Below are 16,861 nucleotides of genomic sequence, written 5' to 3' on the forward strand. Positions count from 1 at the left end.
ATGGCTGAATACCTGTGTGAAAACATCTAAATTTACACTTCTAACATGTGCAGCTTGGGTGTCACTTGACTCCTCAATAAAGCTGTCTAAAATTTCTTGATAAAAATAAGTTCAGATTGACCACCAATCGGGATTAACTGAAACCTTACAAAATGAAGATTATTTTCACTTTCAGAAGGATATCTGATTGCAGTTACATATCATGCTTTGTGGACAAGAAATTTCAGAATAAATACAGATGTCAAATACTTAAATGTCTCTATTTCTTCCCATTCATCCTTTTCATGATTTAAAAGGAGCTAAAGCATTTAATATAAAATTCCCATCACTTCAAGTTTCTTAGAGAGACTCTAAAATTCAACAAACATTTAACTTTTTGGAAAAGACGGGACCTTAAACATCATCCTGTCTAAATTCCTCAATTTAAGGAAGTAAACTTAGCCCCTCCCCTTATAGGGAGTTCATCTAGTCTAATGGCTTTGAAGTCAGCTTTATGTTGCTGACACCATTTGTCATTTTAATCTTGACCTCCCCACTGAACTACAGACATTTATTCCACTGCCCACTAAATCACGTCACTTCACTATCTCATAAGTATATAAAACCAATTGTGGCCAAAATGTGTCTTCTGATTCCCCTCACCACCAACTTCTCCTCCAATTTTCCCCATCTTAGTAATTGAACCCTCACACATTCAGTTGTTCAACTAAAACCTAGAAATCAACTCTTGACTACTTATCTCCTGCCTTCCACATAGAATCCACACTTAAGTTCTTAGCTCTGTCTGCAAAGTATATTGCCAAAGCTGGCCCAGGCTCTATTTACACAGCTACTATGTCTTTTTACCCAGACAACAGCTCTGAAAGGTCCCCATGTCTTCTTCTGCCTCTACCAGTCAGTCATTACACAGTAGTCATAGTAACGAGGCCATCAATCCCCAGATCTAGAACACTCTACAGACTTGCTGCCGTCATTCAAGTAATATCCTAACTCCTTATTCTGCCCTAAAAGATCAAGGCCCTTTCTACCTCTCTAGCTTCATCTACCACTATTTCTTCTCTGAATACATTCCAACATTTCATACTGACTGTCTCCAACACACTAAACTTATTTCCACCCCAAAGCCAACGCTTTCCCACCTCCATACCTGGAATGCACACATATACTTCACCATTCATATCTCAACTCAAATAACATCTTCAAAAGCTTCCCAGACCTCACAATCTACAGAAGCATCCTCTGGTGAGAAGCTGGTGGTGAGGGGAATGAATCAGGAGCCCTTTGGCCACAATAAGTTTAGAAATGTATTAGGTATTCAAGTGAATATTTAATTCACTTATCATAGACCCCACTTTACTGATGTTACAGTACTTATCACTATCGAAAATTATCTTGTAAAGTTCTTTATTTATTATATATGCTAATAAAATTCATTCATTCATTCCTGCTATGTCTATCAGAAGCATTACCCAAATAAGAACTGTGATCTTTTCTTATTTCACTTGAAAGCATTCATTTCTGGGTGCCTGGTACTACTGGTTAAAAAGTACCCATGTGCATTTTTTTAAAAGTCTAATTTAGTTCTTTTTAAATTCCCAAGTTTGACAATTGGGTTTCCACACTCAAACCTGCATGTGAACCTTTCCACAACATCAGCACATTACCAGTCTGACATTTAAAAATAAAGGTCAATTTCAACTGTCCTATCAATTTTACAAGATTCCAAATCTTTTTCCTTAAATCTTTTTATGTCAGTACACTACCTGTCTGATGTTTAAAAGTAAATTTAAAGGCTGGGTGCGGTGGCTCAAGCCTGTAATCCCAGCACTTTGGGAGGCCGAGGTGGGTGGATCACAAGGTCAAGAGATCGAGACCATCCTGGTCAACATGGTGAAACCCCGTCTCTACTAGAAATACAAAAAATTAGCTGGGCATGGTGGCACGCCTGTAATCCCAGCTACTCAGGAGGCTGAGGCAGGAGAATTGCTTGAACCCAGGAGGCAGAGGTTGCAGTGAGCCGAGATCGCGCCACTGCACCCCAGCGTGGGTAACAAGAGCGAATCTCCCTCTCAAAAAAAAATCTAGACAGGGATTTTTTTTTTTTTTTTTTTTTTTTTTTTTTTGAGATGGAGATTCGCTCTTGTTACCATGCTGGGGTGTAGTGCAACGATCTCGGCTCACTGCAACCTCTGCCTGAACCCAGGAGGCAGAGTGTGCAGTGAGCCGAGATCGCACCACTGCACCCCATCGTGGGTAACAAGAGTGAATAACCATCTCGAAAAAAGAAATAGTAATCCCTGTCTAGATTTGTAAATAATAAAATTTATAAAGAAAAAGAAAAGTAGGCCAGATGCGGTGGTTCACGCCTCGAATCCCAGCACTTTGGGAGGCTGAGGTGGGTGGATCACAAGGTCAAGAGATCGAGAATATCCTGGTCAACAAGGTGAAACCCCATCTCTACTACAAATACAAAAATTAGCTGGGCATGGTGGCACACACCTGTAGTCCCAGCTACTCGGGAGGCTGAGGCAGGAGAATTGCTTGAACCCAGGAGGCAGAGGTTGCGGTGAGCCGAGATCGTGCCATTGCACTCCAGTCTGGGTAACAAGAGCAAAACTTTGTCAAAAAAAAAAAAAAAAAAATGTAAAAGAAAAATAAACATATACTTCTGATCCTTTGCTCAGCAGGGTCTGCCTACCTGGCTGGCTGGACTGAGGAGGAGCAGGTTCAGAACCCACTGGGAAAGCTCCAATGCAAGGTAAGACAACAAGTAAACAGGCCATTATTTAACAAACAAATATGCATTATACCACTTTTATAAAATATGCATTTTAACACGTCACACCCACTAAGATGCCTAAAATCAAAAAGATAGTAACGGTTGACAAGAATGTAAAAAAACTGGAACCCTCATACATCGCTGGTGAGAATGTAAAATGATACAGTCAAACTTTGGAAGACAGTTCCTCAAAATGTTAGGTATAGTTATTACATGAGCCAGCAGTTCCACTCCTAGGTATACACACAGAAGAAGTAAAAAAAATCGACACAAAAGCTTCTACACAAATGTTCACAGCAGCATTATTCACAATTGCAAAAACATGAAAACAACCTAAAGGTCCATCAACAACAGACAAATAAAATGTAGTATATCCATATAACAGAATATTTGGCAATTAATAAAAAATGCATGATGATATGCAAAGATAGATAAACCTTGAAAACATGCTAATGAAAGAAGTCAGACACAAAAGACCACAAGTCGTCTGATTGCACTTACATAAAATGTCTAGAATAGGCAAATCGATAGAGACAGAAAGTAGATGAGTGGTTGCTTAAGGTTGAGAGGTTTGGGAAAAACAGAGAGTGACTGTGAATGGATACAAGATTTCTTTTTGTGATGAAAATTTACAGATAGACAGTGGTGATAGCTGTACAACTGAATATATGAAAACCATTGAACTGTATACTTTAAATGAGTGAGTCCTATGGTATGTGAACTATATCTTGATAAAGCTATGAAAACATATTGTGCATTATCTTTAAATAATTATAGTTTAAACCATCAAATGACATGTCTTATCAAGATGAAGTATGGACACGTTGTCACCCCAACAGCTACATTCCATAGAGTTCACAAAGTCCTCTCACAGCCCCCAGTTCCCAAGACCAACAGTATTCCCCAGGGCATTACTGCCAGAGCTCCCAGAGAAGATGCTTTCTCTTCCTAGAATCACAGGTGGAGCTGGTTTCACTGGGGCTGCTTCTGTGACAAGAGAGAATGGGCCAACATTCTAAGAAAAGCAGAATGAGAGAGGGAGTGGGGCAGTGGGATAAAGAAGGAGGGGGAAGAGGAAGGTGAGAAAGGAGGAGACAGAGAGGAAGAGCACAGTAATTATTGCTGGAGCATCTGCATCCAGCCATGCTGGCTACATTAAAGTGGGTTTCTGTAATTTAGGAGAGTCTTAATATGTTAGTTTACTACAAACTCTTTCCCTACTTAACTGATAAACTTTCTAAGGATATATACACAAGTAAAACTAAATCCTGGGCCTTTTTTGTTTAATAAAAAGACATATGAAACATTGGAAAGAGCACACACAGCTCAGTAGTTAAATGAACTCAGACAGACTTAGATTCAAATGTGAGTCCCAGGCTTACCTAAGTGACCTTGGGTACACACAATTTAACTTCCCCAAACTTCAGTTGCCACTTCTGTAAAATGGGAGCCCTAGGTTTGGTTTTCTTATAGACAGGCCACTGTCCACATTATAATAAAATAACTCATGGCAGGGTCTCAGTACAGTACCTGGCATATGAAAACACAACAATATGACCCACCATTATTAGTGGTAAACTCATGATTTATCACAGATATATTTAGAGCATAAAAAAGTATTGTTTTAAAGCAAAGATAGTATGAATAAGACTAGTAGGTAAGAGCCAGAGAAAACTGTACCATACTTCATAGAAAAAAATTTCTTATTCATTTGGAGAGCATTATTTTTAAGACATGTTAGAAACTAAACCTAGTAATGGTAAACACAGCAGCCAGAACCAAAAATGCTAACTCATAAAAATCAATTCTGGTTCTTAGCTAACCTTGTCCAATACATACTTTGGTCAGTTATTTCTTCTTAGCCTTCAGTCTGCAATCACTTTTGGAAACCACTCCCCACTTGCAAATAGAGAGCTTTAGACAACTCTTTAGATTGCTAAGTTTTCTGTCCTTCTACAACACTGCATATTATTGCGTCCACATGAGAGAGTTCCCACCACTCATCTACTGCCCGTAGATATCACTAAATTGGCTCAGACACAAGTCCTCTCCAAAAGTGACCTTGTGATCACCCAGTTCTGAGTTTATTCATTCATTCAACAAAGACTTAATGAGAACCTACTATGTGCAAGGTACTATACTAGGTACCAGAGATGAAGAGAATTAAAGAGATACCTCTTCTCTGTGTTCTCATAAGGACCTGTTGCCTCCTCATCACAACACCGACCACACTGATTACTGATTTCCTGATTACTTCTCTGCAAGCCCTACAGAGACTCTAAGCAACCTGAGGTCAGGGACCATAGCAAATCTGATTTGCATGGTATCACATAATTTTGAATAATACATCATGAAAAAAATTGAAGTAGAATGATGTGTCAGCACAATATAGCCACAGCATAGCTATTTGTATGGTCAGAGACTCATGCAGAGCAAACTCTGAAGTGTGTAGAAACACAGACTTTACAGGTCACTGAGTCTCCCATCAGTGCTGAATATAGCCTGCCCCTGAGATCTTGGCTACATCTAGAGCTTGATCCAAAGTATATGACACAGATATAAAATTACATGATGGAAATACAAAATATACATTTATTTTTATAAATATATGTATTAGATTACCTTTTCATTGAAAATATGTCTATACAAGGTAAAGAAGAATAAAACTGCACATAGATTAGCTAAAATGGAATTTTTTTGAAGAAATGCACCAATTCCAGAAAAAACAAAAACTACAAAAACTCATCCAATATGAATTTAAATAGCCCTACAACTGTTAAGAAAACTGGCTTTGTAATTTAAAATCTCATAAACATATCTAGGCCAGTGAGGTGTGGTGGCTCACACTTGTAATTCCAGCACTTTAGGAGGCTGAGGTGGGTGGGTCGCCTGAGGTCAGGAATTCAAGACCACTCTGGCAAACATGGTGAAACCCTTCTCTACCTCAAAATACAAAATATTAGCTGGGTGTGGTAGTGGTGCCTGTAATCCCAGCTACTCAGGAGGCTGAGGCAGAAGAATCCATGAACCCAGGAGGTGGAGGCTGCAATGAGCCAAGGTCATGCCATTGCACTCCAGCCTGGGCAACAAGACTCCAACAACAACAACAAAAAACTTGGCCCAGATGGTTTTATTGAAGAATTCTATCAAACTTTTCAGAAAGAATTAACACTAGTTTTATACAATCCCTCGCAGAAAATAGAAGAGGAGTTTAGAACCAAATGCAACCTGTAATTCCAAACTAGATCCGGTTGTTAAACAGAATTTGATGAGATAACCAGTAAAGTTTGAATAAAGTTGAAGATGTGATAACAGAAACATATTAATTTTCTAATTTTCATGGTCATTTTGATATTACACAGAAGAATGTCCTTAGAAAATGCCACGAAAATATTTGGAAATGTTATCTGAATTGTACTGATAACCTTCCTGTAAATTTAATCTTTTTTTAAAACAAGGAAAAAATATTTCTTAAAAATATAAGAGGCTATCTTTATGATCTCAGGATACAGAAGGATTTCCTAAACTAGGTATAAAAACACTGCAGATATGAATGTTATAAATTCAGTCACATGAAGATTAAGAACTTTATAAATGGAACATTATTCAGCTTTTCAACAGAAAAGAAATTCTGGCTTTTATGAGTAATATAACAAATATCATATGTGACATGGATGAACCCTGAAGATGTGCTAACTCAGATATGCCACTCACAAAAAGACAAACACTCTAAGTTTCCACTTCTATGAAGTATCTAGAATAGTCAAATTCACAGAAACAAAAGGCCAGCTGCCGAGCCTGGGGGAAATAGAGAGCTGATTAATTAATATACAGTTTCAGTTCTGTAAGATGAAAAAGTGGAGATCTAGTACTCAATGTTGTGAATACACTCATCGCTACGGAACTAGATGGTTAAGATGGCAAATTTCATGCTTATTACCACATACATAAATACATTTGTGGATAACAATTGAAGAAAGAAAGGAAATGGTTAACACAATATTGCAGAAGTCTCTCCTCTCTGGGATGTGATCTGAAAAGAGCACACGGGAAACTTAAAAAAATTTCTTAAGTTCAAGTACAAGTGGCTTTCATCATCCTCTAAAATGATAAGCTCTTGCAAATCTAATTTTTAAAATCAACTCCCCAGGAAAGAAAAGATGAACCAGTACAAAAGCTCTAAAAATAAATCAAGAACTAAAGGACAGGGAAGGCAAAAGGAAAGAATCATGAATTCTCTCAGCATTATTAACTTTAAAATATATTTTCTCAATAATAAAGGATCAATTTCTGTACAACAATTTAAAGTTATAAGTGGTACTGGTCATACTAGATGTACTTCATGTAACTACCAAATATTTTTCTAAAATATGGAGCCAAATAATATCAATCCCTCAGCCTCCCTATATTGCTAACCACAACAGGAGGAGTCAGACAGGACAGTGGCAGTCCTCAGTGGTCTGAAAAAGGGGAAGCAGAAAGAGGCACTGAGGACTAGCGTTCTGCCTAGAGAAAGAAGAAGCTGGTGGCTACACAGTATGCAGTTTGTTCAGAGGCCTACCACTTCTGACTGGTTTCCCGCTGAGAAGAAAAGAAAAGGTAAGTCTCAAAAATATACCCACATGGTTCCTTATTGGGGGTGGGGGAGGATTAAAATGTCTAATTCTTCTTCTCAGTAGCTTTAAGACAGGCAAATCAAATCCTAAATTTTCTACTGTCAACTGGCTATATCAGCTGGGACTCAGGTCAGATACAGACAGGTCACTGATGCTGACTAAAAATCACCTATATTTTACTTTTTTATTCGTGATACTTTCAGGAAAAAAAAAATTTTGATTAAAATTTTTCTCATCATTCTCAAAGTACCATAGGCTCTTTATTCTATCAAATGAAATTCTTACTCTGAAAAATATAGTGGAATACTTCTTTTTTTTTTTTTAAGATGGGGTTTCACTATCATGGCCAGGCTGGTCTTGAACTCCTGACCTTAGGTTACCCACCCTCCTTGGCCTCGTAAAGTGCAAAGATTACAGGTGTGAGCCACAGCACCCAGCCAATGGAACTCTTTAAAGATAAAATGTGCAACCTCCAAGTAGAATCTTGAGTCCTGCCCTATTGCCTGAATTTCGGATTCACATCTTCAATGTTCTTCACATTTCTACTTCAAAGTCTAGCCAGCATCTGAAACTTAACACAGTCAAAGGGATTATCTTTCATATCCACCCTGTCTCATATTCCAACAGCCGTTTCTCTTCCAGGCTGGTGTAAAAGGCGTCACACTTGCCTTCGACTGAGCTGTTAACACTTAAATGGTCCCTGGGGGGTGGGAGGGTTGAAGCTAAAAGACCACCATTATAACACGTTTTCTGGGGCCTCAGGGCCTGCACAGTTTTGGTCCTTCCAGCACCCAAAAGCATTCACCCCAGCTCCTGCACACAGTTACCTGCATGTTTCCTTTCATGACGGATTGAGCACAGGGGGTTCTGGTGAGTGGAGTCTGCTCCTGCCACTGCCTAAGTGGCCAGCTACTTCCAGCACCCACACCCCAGTTCCCACCAGCAAAGGGTTCAGGGAAATTATCCTGCTTCACTATCTCAGTCAGGTGACCAAGTCAACATCAACAGTGATCAGTCACATTGAAAGTACACACACTTTCCTTTGTATGATGTGATGAAAAGGACACTTCATCTTTTGGGTCTTCCTCCCAGGCATCCATAAACCCAGACATATTATGAGAAACACATTTGATAAATCCCACTTGAGGGACATTCTACAAAATACGTGACCAGTAGTCCTCAAACCTGATAAGGTCACAAAAAAAGAAAGGGAAGTCTGAGAAACTGCCACAGTCTAAAGGAAGCTAAGGAGACACAACGATTAAATGTAATATGGTAACCTCTGTAAGATCCAGGAACACAAAAAGGACCTTGTTATAAACTGAATGTTTGTGGCCTCCCCAGAATCCTCATATGTCGAAGCTTTAACTGTGAATGTAATAGTATATGGAGCTAGGGCATTTGGGAGGTAATCAGCATTAGATGAAGTCATGAGGGCAGGGCCCTGGTCTGATGGGATTAGTGCTTTTTTTTTTATTGCATTTTAGGTTTTGGGGTACATGTGATGAACATGCAAGATTGTTGCATAGGTACACACATGGCAGTGTGGTTTGCTGCCTTCCGTCCCCTCACCTGTATCTGTCATTTCTCTCCATGCTATCTCTTCCCACCTCCCCACCCCCCACCCCTCGCCCACTTCCCCCCAAAGGACCCCAGTGTGTAGTGCTCCCCTCCCTGTGTCCATGTGTTCTCATTGTTCAACACCCGCCTATGAGTGAGAATATACGGTGTTTGGTTTTCTGCTCTTGTGTCAGTTTGCTGAGAATGATGGTTTCCAGGTTCATCCATGTCCCTACAAAGGACGTGAACTCATCGTTTTTGCAGCCTACCCATCTGACAAGGGGCTGATATCCAGAATTTACAAAGAACTAAAACAGATCTACAAGAAAAAAACAAACAAGCCCATTCAAAAATGGGCAAAGGATATGAACAGATACTTTACAAAAGAAGACATACAGGAGGCCAACAAACATATGAAAAAATGCTCATCATCACTGGTCATTAGAGAAATGCAAATCAAAACCACATCGAGATACCATCTCACACCAGTTAGAATGGCGATCATTAAAAAATCTGGAAACCACAGATGCTGGAGAGGATGTGGACAAACAGGAACACTTTTACACTGTTGGTGGGAGTGTAAATTAATTCAACCATTGTGGAAGACAGTGTGGCGATTCCTCAAGGACCTAAAAATAGAAATCCCATTTGACCCAGCAATTCCATTACTGGGTATATATCCAAAGGATTATAAATCATTCTACTACAAGGACACGTGCACACGAATGTTCATTGCAGCACTGTTTACAATAGCAAAGACCTGGAACCAACCCAAATGTCCAACGATGATAGACTGGATAGGGAAAATGTGGGATTAGTGCTCTTATAAAGAGACACAGAGAGCTTGTTCTTTCTCTCTTCTGGTGAGAACACACCTAAGAAAGGGGACTGTGCCGTGTGCAAGTGAGGAAGAGACTCCTCACGGGATCCCAACCATCCTGGTACCTGATCTCAGACTTTTCACCTCCAGATCTGTGAAAACAAATTTCTTTTGTTTAATCCACTCAGTCTATGGAATTTTGTTCTGGCAGCTAACTGATACAGACCTCAAGTAAAAACTAAAGAAATCAATCATGTATAGAATTTAGTCAATAATAATGTATCAATATTACTTCACTAATTGTGACAAATGACCACATGAATGTAACAGGGTAACAATAGGAAAACTAGATGTAAGTTATTTGAAAACTCTACTATTTTCACAACTTTTTGTAAATTTAAAACTCTTCTAAAATACAAAGTGTATTTCTAAAAATCCGATGGCTTCCCATCATATTTTTTTAAACCAAAGGCCTCCTAATCTCTTTTACTCATTGTCTAATACTCACACCTTGTTTACTCTGGTGTACCATGTTCACCTTTACAAGGGTTACACAGTATGAGTTACATACATGTACACATTTGTCAAAATTGATCACACTGCAAACTTAAGATCTATGCATTTCTCTATATATGTTATTCTTCAATTACAATTGTTTTAAAATATGTGATTGCCAAATGAATACTCTAATGACCTAAAAAGTACCCTTGAATTTGGTGGCTGAAAACACTAACATTTCATTTGCTCTGGAATCTGCAATTTGGACATGGATCAGCATGGACACTTCATTATTTCTCTATTTGCCAGTAGCCAGCGACTGGCATTATCTAAAGGCTCACTCACTCACATGTCAGATGGTGAATGCTAGCTGTCACCTGAAACTTTAGCTGGGCCTGTAAGTTCAAGCACCAACACAAGGGATCTTTATGCCACCCAAGATTCCTCATGATATGGCAGCTGTGTTAGAAAAACTTTATATTCAGTGTGACTCTAATTCTGTTTCAATATACACACACATTCTAAAAAAATGAACAGAGGTTTTTCCTGGAGTGAAGGAAAATGAGTGATTTTTAAACTTCCACACTTATACACTTTTATTTTATAAATTTTATACCATAAACATGTATTACTTTCTAAATCAGAAGAAAAAAATTGAGTTTCCTGTTGGCATACACAAAACACAAATGAAATTGAAAATGCAAAAATGTCAAACATATTTACATTATATACATAAAAAAAGAATTCGCTCACAAACAGCAAAAACGTTACAAAATACTTGATTCGTTCTGCCTTACTTCTCCACCCTCCCCATCACGAGACAGAGTTTCACTTCTGTTGCCCAAAATGGAATGCAATCCGCTCACTGCAACCTCTGCCTCCCAGGTTCAGGTGATTCTTTTGCTTCAGCCTCCTGAGTAGCTGGGATTACAGGCATGCACCACCATGTCCAGCTAATTTTTGTATTTCTAGTAAAGATGGGGTTTCACCATTTTGGTCAGGCTGGTCTTGAACTCCTGACCTCAGGTGATTCACCTCCCCCAGCCTCCCAAAGTGCTGGGATTACAGGCATGAGCCACCTCGCCTGGCCCACCTTACTTTTCAAGTTACAGATGAAATGAACATCAGCACATCAGAAACTAACAAAGAACACAAATATGCTCAATGATACCTGATGTGTTCTAAATAATACATCTGGCCCTTTTCATGGCACAGCTCTCCCTTAGTCCAATTCTTTCCTTAAAACCTTCTCTCTCTATTTTCCCTTAATCAAAATCATCTACTAAACATTACCCTAGAAATTAAATCATCTGGAAAGCAAGGCCTACAAAGGCAAAGCTCAGATGCTAGATACTTCCTATCTTACAGCATGGTGTAACCTCATTTGATAATAGACCTTTTACTAAGATTTAAGGCCTACTGAACAAATACTCTGGCTACCTCAAGGTCATTCTGGAATTCTCAGTAACGATTAAATAACACAGGAGTCAACGGCAAGATCTTTTGCTCCTTTTCCTTCCCTGGCCTCAGCCTTATTGCAAAACACTCCCTCCGTTCTGCCACCAGGCCCCACAAGGAACGTTCTTACATTCAATATGGATCAATAATTTCTATTATCTCTTAAATTCTATACTTACTCTAGTAAAAAGTTAACTGTTTTGTTACATTAAAGTCCTTTTCTTTATCTTATATTAAACAACTACTTCTATAATTTTCTAATCTTTCAAAACACAGTTAATTTGCAAATACCAAATTAACATACTTATAAGTTGTATTTTTGAACTTTTCATTTCCTGATTTTTCTTTTTCCTGCCGACTCACACTATTTGATTACAACAAATTCCTAAGCTTTTTCTCAATCTGGACTATTTACATTATAAAAATGTTCCATGTTCTCTAAAACGCTCAATTTTAAAATGAGAGTTAAATGATTTTATTCATCCAATTTTACAATATGAGTTTTTAGTTATTTCAAGAACTTCATCAACAAGCCAGTCAATTCTTAGGTGCTTCAAAGAAACAATTATCAGTAAGAAAAGTTAAGACTGGTCGGGTGCAGTGGCTCAAGCCTGTAATCCCAGCACTTTGGGAGGCCGAAGCGGGTGGATCACGAGGTCAAGAGATCGAGACCATCCTGGTCAACATGGTGAAACCCTGTCTCTACTAAAAAAAATACAAAAAATTAGCTGGGCATGGTGGTGTGTGCCTGTAATCCCAGCTACTCAGGAGGCTGAGGCAGGAGAATTACTTGAACCCAGGAGGTGGAGGTTGCGATGAGCCGAGAAACTGTAAATATACTCATGTGTTGCTTAATAATGGGGGTACATTCTTAAAAATGCATCATCAGGCAATTCACTGTGGACATCACAGTGGACTTATACAAACGTAGACAGTCTAGCCTACTGCACATATGCCTAGATGGTACAGTCTATTACTCCTAGGTTACAGACTTATATAGCAGCTTACTGTAATGAATACTATAGTATGTGTGTATCTAAACATAGAAAAGATACTGTAAAAATACAGCATAAAAGATAAAAAATGGTATACATATATAGGGCACTCAACATGAATGGAGACTGCAGGACTAAAAGTTGTTGTAGGTAAGTGGGTGGTGAACAAATGTTAAGGTCTAAGACATTGCTGTATACCACTATTGACTTTATAAAGACTTTACACTTAGGTTACACTGTAAAGTTCTTCTTTCTTCTGTTAACCTTAGCTTATTGTACCTTTTTTTATTTTACAAACTTTTAAACTCTTCTATAATTGCACTTAGCTTAAAACACACACTGTGCCTCTGTACAAAATATTCTTTCCTTATATTCTAATTCTATAAGCTTTGTTCTATTTTTAATTTTAAAACATTTTGTTAAAAACTAAGACACAAACACCCACAAGCCTAGGCCTACACAGGGTCCACATCATGGACATCACTGTCTCCCACCTCCAATCTGAAAGGTTTTCAGGGGCAACAACACACATGTAGTTGTCACCTGCTATTATGACAGTGCCTTCTTCTGGAATATTTTCTGAAAGACCTGCCTCAGGCTGTTCTATAGTTCACTTTTCTTTTTAATCAACAGAAGTACACACTAAGCCGGGCACAGTGGCTCACACCTGTAATCGCAGCACTTTGGGAGGCCGAGGTGAGTGGATCACGAGGTCAAGAGATCAAGATCATCCTGGTCAATATGGTGAAACCCCGTCTCTACTAAAAATACAAACAATTAGCTGGGCATGGTGGCACATGCCTGTAATCCCAGCTACTCAGGAGGCTGAGGCAGGAGAATTGCCTGAACCCAGGAGATGGAGGTTACAGTGAGCCAAGATCGCGCCATTGCACTGTTGCTTGGGTAACAAGAGTGAAACTCCTTCTCAAAAAATAAAATAAAAAAATAAAATAAAATAAAATAAAATAAAATAAAATAAAATAAATAAAATAAAATAAAATAAAATAAAATAAAATAAAATAAAATAAAATAAAATAAAAAAGGGCCAGGTGCGGTGGCTCAAGCCTGTAATCCCAGCACTTTGGGAGGCCGAGGCGGGTGGATCACGAGGTCAACAGATCAAGACCATCCTGGTCAACATGGTGAAACCCCGTCCCTACTAAAAATACAAAAAATTAGCTGGGCATTGTGGCACGTGCCTGTAATCCCAGCTGCTCAGGAGGCTGAGGCAGGAGAATTGCCTGAACCCAGGAGACGGAGGTTGTGGTGAGCCGAGATCACGCCATTGCACTCTGGCCTGGGTAACAAGAGTGAAACTCTGTCTCAAAAAAAAAAAAAAAAAAAAAAAAAAAAAAAAAAAAAAAAAATTACACATTAAAACAATGATAAAATGGGTAGAAAATACACAAACCAATAATGTATTTAATGTTATCAAGTATTATGTACTGTACCTAATTGCATATGCTACACTTTTACAGGGACTGGCTGCACAGTGGATTTTTTTTACACCAGCATCACCACAAAAACATGAGTCACTAAGAAATTTTGAATACTAAAGCTTCACTAGGCAATGGGAATTTTTCAGCTCCCTTATAATCCGTGGGACCAAAATCATATATGAGCTCTGATGACCTCACTGGCACTATGCCATACATAACTGTACTACACAAATTAGGTGTAGTATATACGTGGCTGTACAAATTTATAGTAGTCCCAAGCTACAAACTCAAGACCTTCAGCTAAACAAAAAAAGACATGTCAAAAAGTTTTAATTCCTGTCTCCTTCCCAGTGTTCTCCTGATCATTTCAGTACTGAAAAGAACTTTCTCTGGTTGCTGAGATGTTTAAATGAGTTCATTATTATGAAATATGAAATCACTTTAAAAAAGTTATAAGCATTATGTAAATTAAAAGGTATTATTAGCATAACAAAGAAAATATTTTGGCATGGGAGGGAGGGTTAAGCCTATAGCAGATGCGGGGTTCAGAGAAAGGAAAGAAAGAGGGAAGAAAATGAGAGAATGTGAACACATGCCGGTCTCCCTAAAAGAAATGTAAATGTATATGGATATCTCCTTTGCTCCTCATCAGCAGTATGTTTTTTTTTTTTTTTTTTACAGACACCTACCCTGCATTTGCTGATACACTGGCAGCAACCTGTTTAAATCAGAGTGTGACATGTTACACTGCATTGCATGTCAGGGTGGTAAACAGCGATGATCTTCCACACGGCTGAGAAGATGAAAAACACTAAATTCTGATCAATTGATTAATAAACAGAGAATAGTGTTTCCTTCAAATACACGGTTAATTTCACTACCAATACTTTATTCGCAGGATACACATTATAACTGCTGTTAAAGATATGTGGGGATGACTGCAATAAGAGATTTTAAGAGAAGGCAGAATTATTTATTTTTTCTATTTAATTGTTTTTTATTTGACACTCGTTCCACATAAGTTTATTTAAGAGTAAAGTGCAAGGCAGCCTGTACCTTAATGTCATGTTTCCAGCTTGCTGCTAGGTAAAGCAGTCTGGGTAAGAGAGAATCTGTAGTATAAATGAAATCCCCTAAGACTAAACATGCACACATTCCAGCTAAGGATAGTGAACCAGTATCCCCTGCAAAGTGCAAACACTCACTTACTTCTCGGTTAAGTATGCTACAAACAATTGTAAGCAAAATTTCCAAAGTCAACTACCTTTAGCTTGGGGCTAGAGCAATCACTTAACTCTACCTCCCACAGCTGGCATCAACAAGTTCCTTAAATCTTATGCTACTTCCAAGCTTTCCTTGCTGAATGAAAATGGCGCTGCTTTTCCCATCACAGTATTATTGATTTCTCAGTAATCCTTAGAGCCTTTAACCATCAAATGCAATTGGCCTCATTTAAATGCCACCCTTCCCTGAACACTGCCAAGTGCTTTTTTGAGGGTTGGGCCAGGAGGTAAGGATGGCCGCTTCTATCTACAAGGCTGCAACTTTCTCAGCTAGAATACTGGGGATAACTCCCTCTCACTTTTCTTCATAACCTCTGCCTTGCCCAAAACTGTTGCCTTTGTCTCCCTTAAACCACACTCCAATGCAAACTGTCCCCAAAGTGCAGTAGCACTTAAACTTCTCTGTCCCCCTTGCACCCATCAGTGCCATCTTTAATGTACCATTCACAGCTAGACCCACGCATCAGCCTTTTCGGGGGTCGTTCAGAGCCACCTGCCAGGCAGGAACCACCACGCCAGCCTCTCTGAAACACAGCCTGTGCATCGGAAGGAACCCAACCACTGAGTCCAGCCCCGCAGCAGCGGAGGGCAGGGACCAGCACGCAAACCCTCAAGTCTACATAAAGACCCTCCCCGGGGCTGTCGCCGGCACCAACGCTGGGACCACCACCACCCTGGGCGGCGGATGGGGGTTTGGGGGGCACACCGGAGAGGCAGGGAGGAGGCCGGTGGGAGCAGAGGTCACTGGGACAGGTTTGCCTTCCCCTCCCTTCCAGGGGCAGCGGGTCCCAGTCCCCACCCATCTCCCAGGTCCCCAGTCTGGCAGCACCATGGCCGCATAGGGCGGCGAAGGCGTGTGCCCGACGCCTGGGTGCCTTGCAGTACTTGAACCCACCTGGTCAAGTGGCCGCTGCACCGCGTCACTGAGGGCCCGTGGCAGGGTGGAGGCTGTGGTACTGGCGGTGCTGGAGGGCAACAGAAAGGTTTAGACTAGGGACTGCTCTCGACTTCGTGCCCTGCCGCTGCCTGCGCTGGCTGCCAGTGACTGCTTCCCCGCCTCTGACTTCCAGCAACTCCCAACTGCAGGTTCCCTACCTTGTGCACGCAGGCGCCACGGCCGCCCACTGCACCATCGCGCTTGGGACCCTGACGCGACAGCCAGTCAGAGAGCGCCGACAGCTGCCCACGGCACCATCACGGCGTGAGACCCTGACGCGGCAGCCAATCAGAGAGTGCTGGCGGCCGCCCACGGCCCCATCACGGCTTGGGACCCTGACACGGCAGCCAATCAGAGAGTGCCAGCCGCACAGCACCCATTCCCCGTGCCGAGGGGCGGGGCAAAGGGAGGATTTTCAGGTGAAGGCTGTAGCCTGAGGGCGCCTCAGGGGTGTGGTGGGATGCCTTTCCGGGGTG

Source organism: Saimiri boliviensis, chromosome Y (assembly GCF_048565385.1).
Source record: "Saimiri boliviensis isolate mSaiBol1 chromosome Y, mSaiBol1.pri, whole genome shotgun sequence".
Taxonomy (NCBI): Eukaryota; Metazoa; Chordata; class Mammalia; order Primates; family Cebidae; genus Saimiri; species Saimiri boliviensis.